This window comes from Chaetodon trifascialis, chromosome 13, assembly GCF_039877785.1.
Source record: "Chaetodon trifascialis isolate fChaTrf1 chromosome 13, fChaTrf1.hap1, whole genome shotgun sequence".
NCBI classification, from domain to species: Eukaryota; Metazoa; Chordata; class Actinopteri; order Chaetodontiformes; family Chaetodontidae; genus Chaetodon; species Chaetodon trifascialis.
This window is the reverse complement of record NC_092068.1, coordinates 18410681-18419512: the sequence shown is the minus strand read 5'-3', so window position 1 is coordinate 18419512 and position 8832 is coordinate 18410681. Positions and strand designations below refer to the sequence as shown.

The 8832-nt window shown below is 39.4% G+C and overlaps 1 pseudogene; it reads left to right on the top strand.

Annotated features, from left to right (window-relative positions):
• Positions 1–410: 410 nt before the first annotated feature.
• LOC139341007 (carbohydrate sulfotransferase 15-like) lies at positions 411–2413 on the top strand (annotated as a pseudogene).
• The last annotated feature ends 6419 nt before the right edge of the window (positions 2414–8832 follow it).

Genomic DNA, 8832 nt, shown 5'->3' with positions numbered 1-8832 from the left:
CTGCTCTTTCACAAATTTGCATAATGTTCCTGGATGAAGAAAGTGTTTAAAACATATCTTGCATATTTTACTAAAGTTCAACTTCATGCTCAACTTAAACTCTGCATTATTATGCCTGAGTGTGTGCACTATTCACTGCATTTTAAATGTCCAGTGTGTAGGGTTTAGTAGCATCTAGTGGTGAGGATTGAGATTGTTACCAACTAAATACTCTCACCTCCCTCCCACCCAATGGTAAACATCAAAGGTCCTCTCTCGAGACTGTGTCTCTCCCTTCTGGGCTATTGTAGAAGAATGGCTGCAGATAACCATTCCTATTCTTAGGTGATTAGACACCAATGAAAACATATCTATGAATATTATATTACACTTCTGCCACTTGATCTCCCTGAACCCTACACACTGTTACACAAGGAGGCACTGAGATGATCAATATCTTGACAGTTGATGCCAGTCCATCCACTATGTGGGACAACATAGCCTGGAGCTATGTTCACAGACACAGGGAGAAGACAGAGCCCAGTTTTCTGACCCAAGACTTCATCCACACACTCCAGCCGGTGTCAAACTCATTATCATCCTTAGAGATCCAGTCGAGCGGTACTGTGGAGGAATCCATCCATTACTCATTGTTGCAGAACACATTTCTTTAAAATCGTAGGTCCTATTGTACATCCAGCAAAATGTTCCATTTTTCCCAACTGGCTTACCTCTCTGTCTCTTTCTGTTCCCAGGCTTTATTCTGAGTACCTGTTCAGTGGGAGGGGCAAAATGTCAGCAGAGGACTTCCATCAGAAGGCCCATGAATTGTGTACGTTATTTCAGTCCTGTCTGTCTGAGTAGTCACTTCGTTGCTGTGTCTAGGGCAGAAGCCTCCTTGAGGTCAGATGAAATGATGATTTTTAACTGGCTGAATATCAGTTTACATAAGAGTGATGACTTCTACAACTATATTTAATGATACACAACAACAAACACCTCAGCTCTGTCTGTTGTCACCTCTAATCACATGTGGGTGATGGCATTTTCATCCTGGGAGATTCAGCTGGACCTGAAACCATTGAGAAAAGAAACAGAATCTCAAATCTAACAAAGAGAAACTCAGAGAACCACTATTACATTGTTTCTGTTTACTCCTCTATTAAGGATGAGGGCTTTCACAGTCTGTTAAAGCTCATGCCACTCTGCTTGGAAATTACAGCACATCGTTCGTTTAATTTCAGCAGGTGGTGTTGTACTGTGATGCTGTCCAGAGGCCTCATAGTGTCAGTGCATCTGGATTAAATGAATTTGACTCTTAACTTAAAGGCATGCTGTACTGATAAGTTTGTGCATAAGGTTAAGGCCTGCAATATTCTCTCTCTCTCTCTCTCTCTCTCTCTCTCTCTCTCTCTCTCTCTCTCTCTCTCTCTCTCTATATATATATATATATATATATATATATATATATATTATTTTATTTTATTTTTTTTCTTTTTGAGTAAAGCCAACAATGTGTTTTAGTATTTGCTTTGAATTGTTCCAGCTTCCCTGTCTGTGGCACTCAGCTCAAAGCCATTTTCTTTGAATGAAAAAGGATAAGAAAAAGGAAAAAACTATTTTAAAAAAGATTAAAACGTGTAAAAAAGCTGCAAACAAACAAACATAAATAAATAATGTGTTTGTTGGCAACTATTTGTGAGTGATTACAGCAGCAGGACAGTGTGACTCAAAGTGAACTACAGTGACCACATTCATCCGAATGTAGGAACATGTCGCCCAGTGAAACAGTGTGGCTCAGTGATGTGCTGTTGACAGTGATTTGACATTGATGGACCTTCGTGGCACAGACATATAAGATACAATACATCACAGAGAGTCCTTCTTAGTACAATGGGTTGACTGTTTTGATCTGATTTTCCTCCACAGGTGAGACTTCATGTGGGCTTGTACGTCATCTTCTTACTGGACTGGCTCACAGTTTTCCATCAGGACCAGATTCTAGTTCTTCGACTGGAGGACTACTCAGCCGACCTGAGGGCAACATTACAGAAAGCTTTTGATTTTCTGGGTCTAAGTACGTATTCAAAAAGCTACAGTAACATGCTATGTTGAAGTTAAAATGTTTGAAATGAAAAAAACAACCTGTATCTTCATGGCTGTGTCCTGCATTTATCTGGTAGTTTCAACCTCAAGTCTTCACTTTTGTATTGACAAGAACTCCCACCCCCATCCTCCCTGCAGGTCCTCTGTCAGTGCAGTTGGAGGAAGAAGTGATGAAAAAGCGTGTGGCAAACAGCCAGTGGGTGACGGACAGGGAAGTCGTCCTATGCTTCCAGCCACCAGAGACCTCCTCAGGGAATTTTACCAGCCCTTCAATCATAAACTGGCCAGTTTGTTGGACAACAACGCCTTCCTCTGGAGCTACCCCTGAAGGGGTATGAGCGTGGGAGAAATGTGGACGGCTGTGAATGAACACATGAAACCCTTAAAAATTACTGTTACATTCCCATAAATTCATTAAGTTTTCACTTATTGCTGAGAAGGCCGTGGTGAATATCATGTGGTCATGGTGCTGTGATTTGAACTTTTATCCCAAAAGACATGTCCTGTCCCTTTAATTATTAAATCATAAATAATTTACATTTGTAACAACACAGTACTCATGGGAAAGGGGTAAATATTATCATCGCAGCACTGGTCTGTGCACAAAATGGATGTGGGGAAAGTCATCAAGGAACATTTTGAGATATTTCAATACTAACAGCTGAAGTGTTAAAACCTCTCCAAACTCACTGACCCAGCAGTGGGTCACTCAGTGCAAACTCTGAGTGCAAAATGTTTGAACTCAAATACTAGAGGAGATATCAAAAAAGTAATAAAACAATTCATCCATCATCAGTTGATCACTTGAGTCATTAATCAAGCAAACCTCCTGTGTTTCCACTTTCCCAAATGTGAGGTTTTGTTGCTTTTCTGTTTTATGTAATTGTAAATTGAATGTCTTTGAGTTTTGGATGGTTGATCACACTAAATATGCAGATTGTAGATGTTGCTTTGGGTTGTGGATGATTGTGATTTTAGCATGTTCTCCAGTTTACTGACATTTCTAACTTGCTGAATTCTAGGGAAATGTGCCTTAAATTATCCACATACAGTGTACATACAAGATTTCTGTGGGATTGAATGGTGCAGAGACAACATGCAGTCTTGTGTGAATATTTCAAATATAGCTTCAATGAAGAGATACAGTATATATGATACTGTCAGGCAGTGTATAATTAGTATTAATAGTAAGCATTTTCACAAAATCTAAACTATTGTAGGGGATATTAAAAGGGAAAACCTGCTGGTAAAAAATACCAATTTTAAGTAGATTTTGTGCAAATGATGGTGTTTGAGTGACATCATGTTCATGTTATGGACTTAATTACAAGAGGGCACTAAAACACAGATCATAACTCATAATAATTCAGCATCCAAACACTTTATCCCCTTGTAGACTATTGTCACGAATTCGCCTCAAACCACTTCCGGTCTTAATGCAGCCGAGCTGGTGTATGTATCCCGCTGATGCCTGTTGATGCATATTTCACACATACCAAGAATTGTATTGGACGCACTCTACCGCCACCTAGAGGTCCGAGTGTGAACTACATGCGGTTAAAGAAACTAGCGGTCACTCGGCAGACCACATGGATATTGGCTGCTAAACTCTGCAAATTGTCTAAATTTGAGGTAAGTTTGCTAAGATAAAAATACACACCAGTTTATTGGTTGCTTCGACTGCTGATATACCAGAATAGACTACATGTGATGATAATTACTGAAGTATTTGCCGATTTTCGGTTTGTTGCATTTTCGGAACATCAGGCTTTAATGGCTGCACATGAATAATATTGTGTTTAGGTGCAATATTGTAGAAATTCCATTCCTGTGCATATACATCAAATGTTTTGAAGTATATAAGTTTATTACTGTACATAAACTTAAATGCTTTGCAGTATATAAGTATCCTTATATGATTGTAAATGTGATGTTTGGTTCATTGAGTGCATTTCAATCATCAGCTTTCTGTTGGACCCACAGGTCAGATGCAGACACTGACACTGTCCAGGCTTTATGGGTGAAAAGGTCAGAGGACACAGGAGAAGCATGAGACATGTATGCAGTGAAAGGTGCAGGTGAGAAAATTCACCACCATTAGTGGCTATAAATAGGAAACAACACTGCTAGTCACACAAAAAAGGAATGACGAAGTGTTATGTTATTTAAAAAATATATATATAACTGTGCAGAAATAGAAATATGGACTATGCACAAGAGTATTTGCAGAGTAAGAGTGCAAAGAAGAGTGTAGAGAATTATGTGTAAAGCAGAATAAAAATACTATGCTGGGATATAAATGCAATTTCTGCCCTTTATTTTTTGGCAGAACTAAATGGACATATCAACATTCTATGGGAAGTGACCTGGTCAAGAGTGATGGCAGCTGTCTCAGTGACAGTGACTATAGCGATGAAGACTACAAATCTACACCAGGTGATGAAAGCAGCAGTGATGAAGACTTCAACAGCAACAATGATGCACCTGCTAGCACCCGTGCCATCAGGGCAAGAAGGCCATCAGCTGCTACTGCAAGGAGAAGACACCACAGTGATGAAGACTGTGGAAGACTGTGAGAGCAATCATGATGCACCTGCCAGCACTGCAGTGTTCACCTGTGCCTCAACAAGAACAACAACTGCTTCCAAGAATTCCATCAGTGACACTGCTTTCTTCTTGTGAACAAGGGGATAACAGCCCTTAGGAGTGTGCAGCAAAGTCATTTTGTAGTAATAAGATACACTCAATGAACCAAATGTCAGATTGCCAATCATATAAGGTGTAGAGACACACATATAGAGTCCAGTTGTTTATTTCTTACTATACTTTTACATTTAAACTGTTTTTGAAATACTGTGATGAAGCGACAGCTATGATTGTGCAGAAACATGTTACTCAGTTTCAAAGGCAGTGGTTGAAAGTAGGCGGCAATGCTGCAGATGCCCAAAGTGTAATGTTCACCTGTGCCACATGTTGTTATTCAGTTTCAAAGCCCTGTTTCAGCAATAGCAACATCAATAAAATAATCTACATCAGTGAGACTGGAAAATCTGTTTAATTACTATTATGCGCAGATGTGCCTGATGTTGCTAATTTGCATCTTTTGTATGTGCTGTATTCAAATTAACAATCTCTACTTAATTTAGCTATCTGCTTGAAGGCAAAAACTGATTGTAAATAAATTCAGGCAATAAGGGGTTATTCCGCAGGCCTGTTCTTATTGCGATATTTCACAGTCTTAAGATATAGGTCAGTATGAAGGTGGTTGTTTAAACCTGTCCATCATTATATATCATCTTTTCCTTTTCAGTTGTGACGAATTCATATATCTGTGATTCAGGTCTAATGGGTACACATCATCAGGCTGCTGGATTATTGCAATAATTAAATCTAAAGTTTCTCTATGTTGATTTTAACAAACCAAATGTAGTATAACCAAACCAAAAGGATGGAATTCGGGAGTTTAATTGTGAAGCAGACAGTCAGACCGGACCAGGTCCCTGATGACCTGACTCCACCTTCCAGGCACCAGTTTGAACCCATAATCAAATTCTCAGGTGGTCACGATAATTATGTGTATTTCTACATGGAGAATCACCTTGTTTAGCTCTTTGCTTACATGCATTTACAATGTGATTGGTCTCATGGATGATGGCAGAGCTGCAGGAGCAGCAGGGATGCTGTCTCATGCTGTCAATGACAGGAAAAACTGGAAGTGAGCAATAGCAGAATCAGAATCAGAAATCCTTTATTTATCCCCTAGGGGAAATTGTTTTTGTTGCAGTGCTCCTTACAAGAGTAGAATTAGAATAAAATTAGAAAAGAAAGAAAAGAGAGAGAACTATATATATAAGAAGCAAATATAAAAAACTAAATATTTATATTGAGAATATATATGAAACAAAATATACCACAAAATATAGAACATATTTTCACTCGGATGCGTGGGTGTATTTTAGCAGCTAGAACTTGCATCATTCGTCGTGTCACATTTTCAACCCAGTCACACCTGGAAACTGACATGAAAAACCACCACCATCATCATCATCATCATCATCTGCTGGGCACTGTCAAATGACCTTTATACAACACTATGTACTTTCTAAAACTGTTCTGTTTCTATTTCCTCTCTGTTCTTAAGAGGCCTCTAGAAATAGAAGTAACTTATGAACCGGATGTTCAACGACAGATACTTTGCTCATGCTCCTTCTTCCAATGGCCCAAATGCTACTCTCTGACAAACCTTCCCAGGAGGGGTAGTATAGGGGTGACATTCATGGCGATGAGATAACTAGGAGTGGTTCCAAGCTATGTGGATCAATCAGGTTGTCAGTTGTGAGAGGGTGGCTGTTTGAGCAGTTGCGTTTATACAAATAAGACCTCAGGGGAGCATCATTGAGTCTACAGGGCAGAGTGAGAGTGTAGAGCTGACAAAATTTTTACAGGCCTTGTTCGTCATTCCCACAGTCTACAAGCAGAACTTGTATTAGGAGTGGTCAAGACAAAACTGCATTATTCCAGTAGAGCTGCATTCAGAAGATTTTTGGCACCAACAAAATTGCTACCTTGGCTGCATTTCATTTGTCTGAGTGAGCCTCCCAGTGCAATTAAGCAACACATACCATTGATGACATATGTTCGCATGACATGAAAGCAACAGCATGTACAGAGCAATTACACATTGACAGACTGTTGAACAAACCTGTTTTGAGGCTGAACTTACAACGATGCTCCACCCTAAATAACTTTTAACACTGTGAGACTCATCCTCTCTGTCTCGTATCACTTGTCTTGGTGCTTAAGCTCTCGAACTGTTCGTTTCACTGGACAAATGTCAACTTGCAGTTCATGATTTTCATCACAACCGTTTAATAATTCCAGGGCCTTCACATGAAGCTTATAGTGAGCAGGTAAGTCCTTCAGCGTCTTCAGATTGTATTATATGTGTGTGTGTCTGACATTTCTCTAACTGATACTGTGATCACTTTGGATCACCTTTTTTTTTTTTTCATAATGTTGATTCTGGCCAGAGCTGTACATCTGCAGACAGCATGTAGCATTTTGTCCCTTGTTCTTAGCAAAATGACCAAGATGCATCCCACTTGTTAACCTGCCATCGTCCCTCTCCACGCTCTAGTAGCAGAGTGAGTGCAGGGATACTTGGGTTGATAGTTGAATAAGTCTTGTTGACTTATTGAACCTTTCTGAGGTTTGTACATGTCAGAATCTACGGCCCTGACCATGGATCTGAAATATCAGTGGCCAAACTGAAGCCCCAAATTTTCCAGACATTACCTGAAGCAGCTGTACGTGTGAACAGAAATGTCTTTAAAGAGACTTTACCCTGCCAGCTCCTGAGTCCAAAATCTGTGAACTGATAGAGCACAAAGTGTGACGAGAGCAGGTCATTGTCCAGAGAATTCACAGTGTGTGAGTGGGCATGTTAATGATGTTGTACAGTGTTGCTGTTTTGTCCTTTCTGCTTGGACTGTATAATGCTTTGCACTCTTCAGTTGAAAATAATGCGAATACAAATACATGCAGTATTGATATCAACTTACATGTCATGTAATCACATGTGGGTTGGATCACATTAATGGTATGACATGAAAATGAATTAACTTGTTCAGTCATTCATTGATCATCTATTACATGAATGTGAGTGAATGAAAGACCATCAGTACCATAAGCTTACTCACAGTTATTTAAAATGCATTATTGATTTCAAAATGTACAGAGGAGTTTTTGTCTAAACAAAATAATCTCGTGCAAAGTCAACATTTTGAGATGGCGATGAAGATGAAAGTGTCTAAAATGGGGGGAAAAAATCATCTTGTGCAAGCACAGCTGTGCTCTCTAAATTCCATGCCAACCTGCCCATTTAATTTGGCCTGACAGTGACACCATCAATATCGAAGAAATCAATCATGAAAAGAAATAGTCGTGTGTGTGCATATGAGAAGACTGGTGTGTGTGGGGGATGGTAATGTCAGTCTGTTCCTGTTTAGACCCTGTCTGTATGTGTTTTCACATCACAGCTAGAATGGGCTTTCCACATCAGCAAACACCATAAAAAATAACATTTCAAATGGAAATACAGTATATAACATAAAGTTAAGCAATCAGGATTAGTGTCAGACGCAGCACCGTTTCTTCATAACTTTAGCGAACAATTAACGACTGTAGATGTCAGAGCAGCATTTAGCCGTGTCATCAGGACTTTCAAGTGACCATCTCTGTCTACTGATATTTCATTATTTCATTTCAATAACTATTTTTCTGACCTCAGTAAAGCTTGTCTCTACATGTGCTATACAGGTAGCTCTCATCATAAAGCAAGGGATCTCCATCCAGCAGATGTTTTAGAGGTGACTAGTGGTATAGAAGGGGGTCTAGGCTGAAATTCGCATACTACCACCCCAGAGAGGCTCCCTCAAATGCTCTAACATTAATGTTCATACCACCTTACTTGGAAGGAAACTACACTGCTGCACATTTGGTGAAAGGAAAACTGAAGTCACATAAAAAAGCCGTCTGCCATGTTTTATCAAGTGTGTTTTTGATTTACAGGAGGCCCAGCTGAAGATGGGGGAATGTGTAAGAAATTAAGACAAATGATGACCTGCGTATTAAAAACAAAGATGAGTAGACACATCAAGACACACAACCTCCTGTAAAAGAAGCTTTGAAAGAATCATTTAACTGCTCCTCTTTATACATGCTTTTATGTCTTTTGGAAAACAAAAA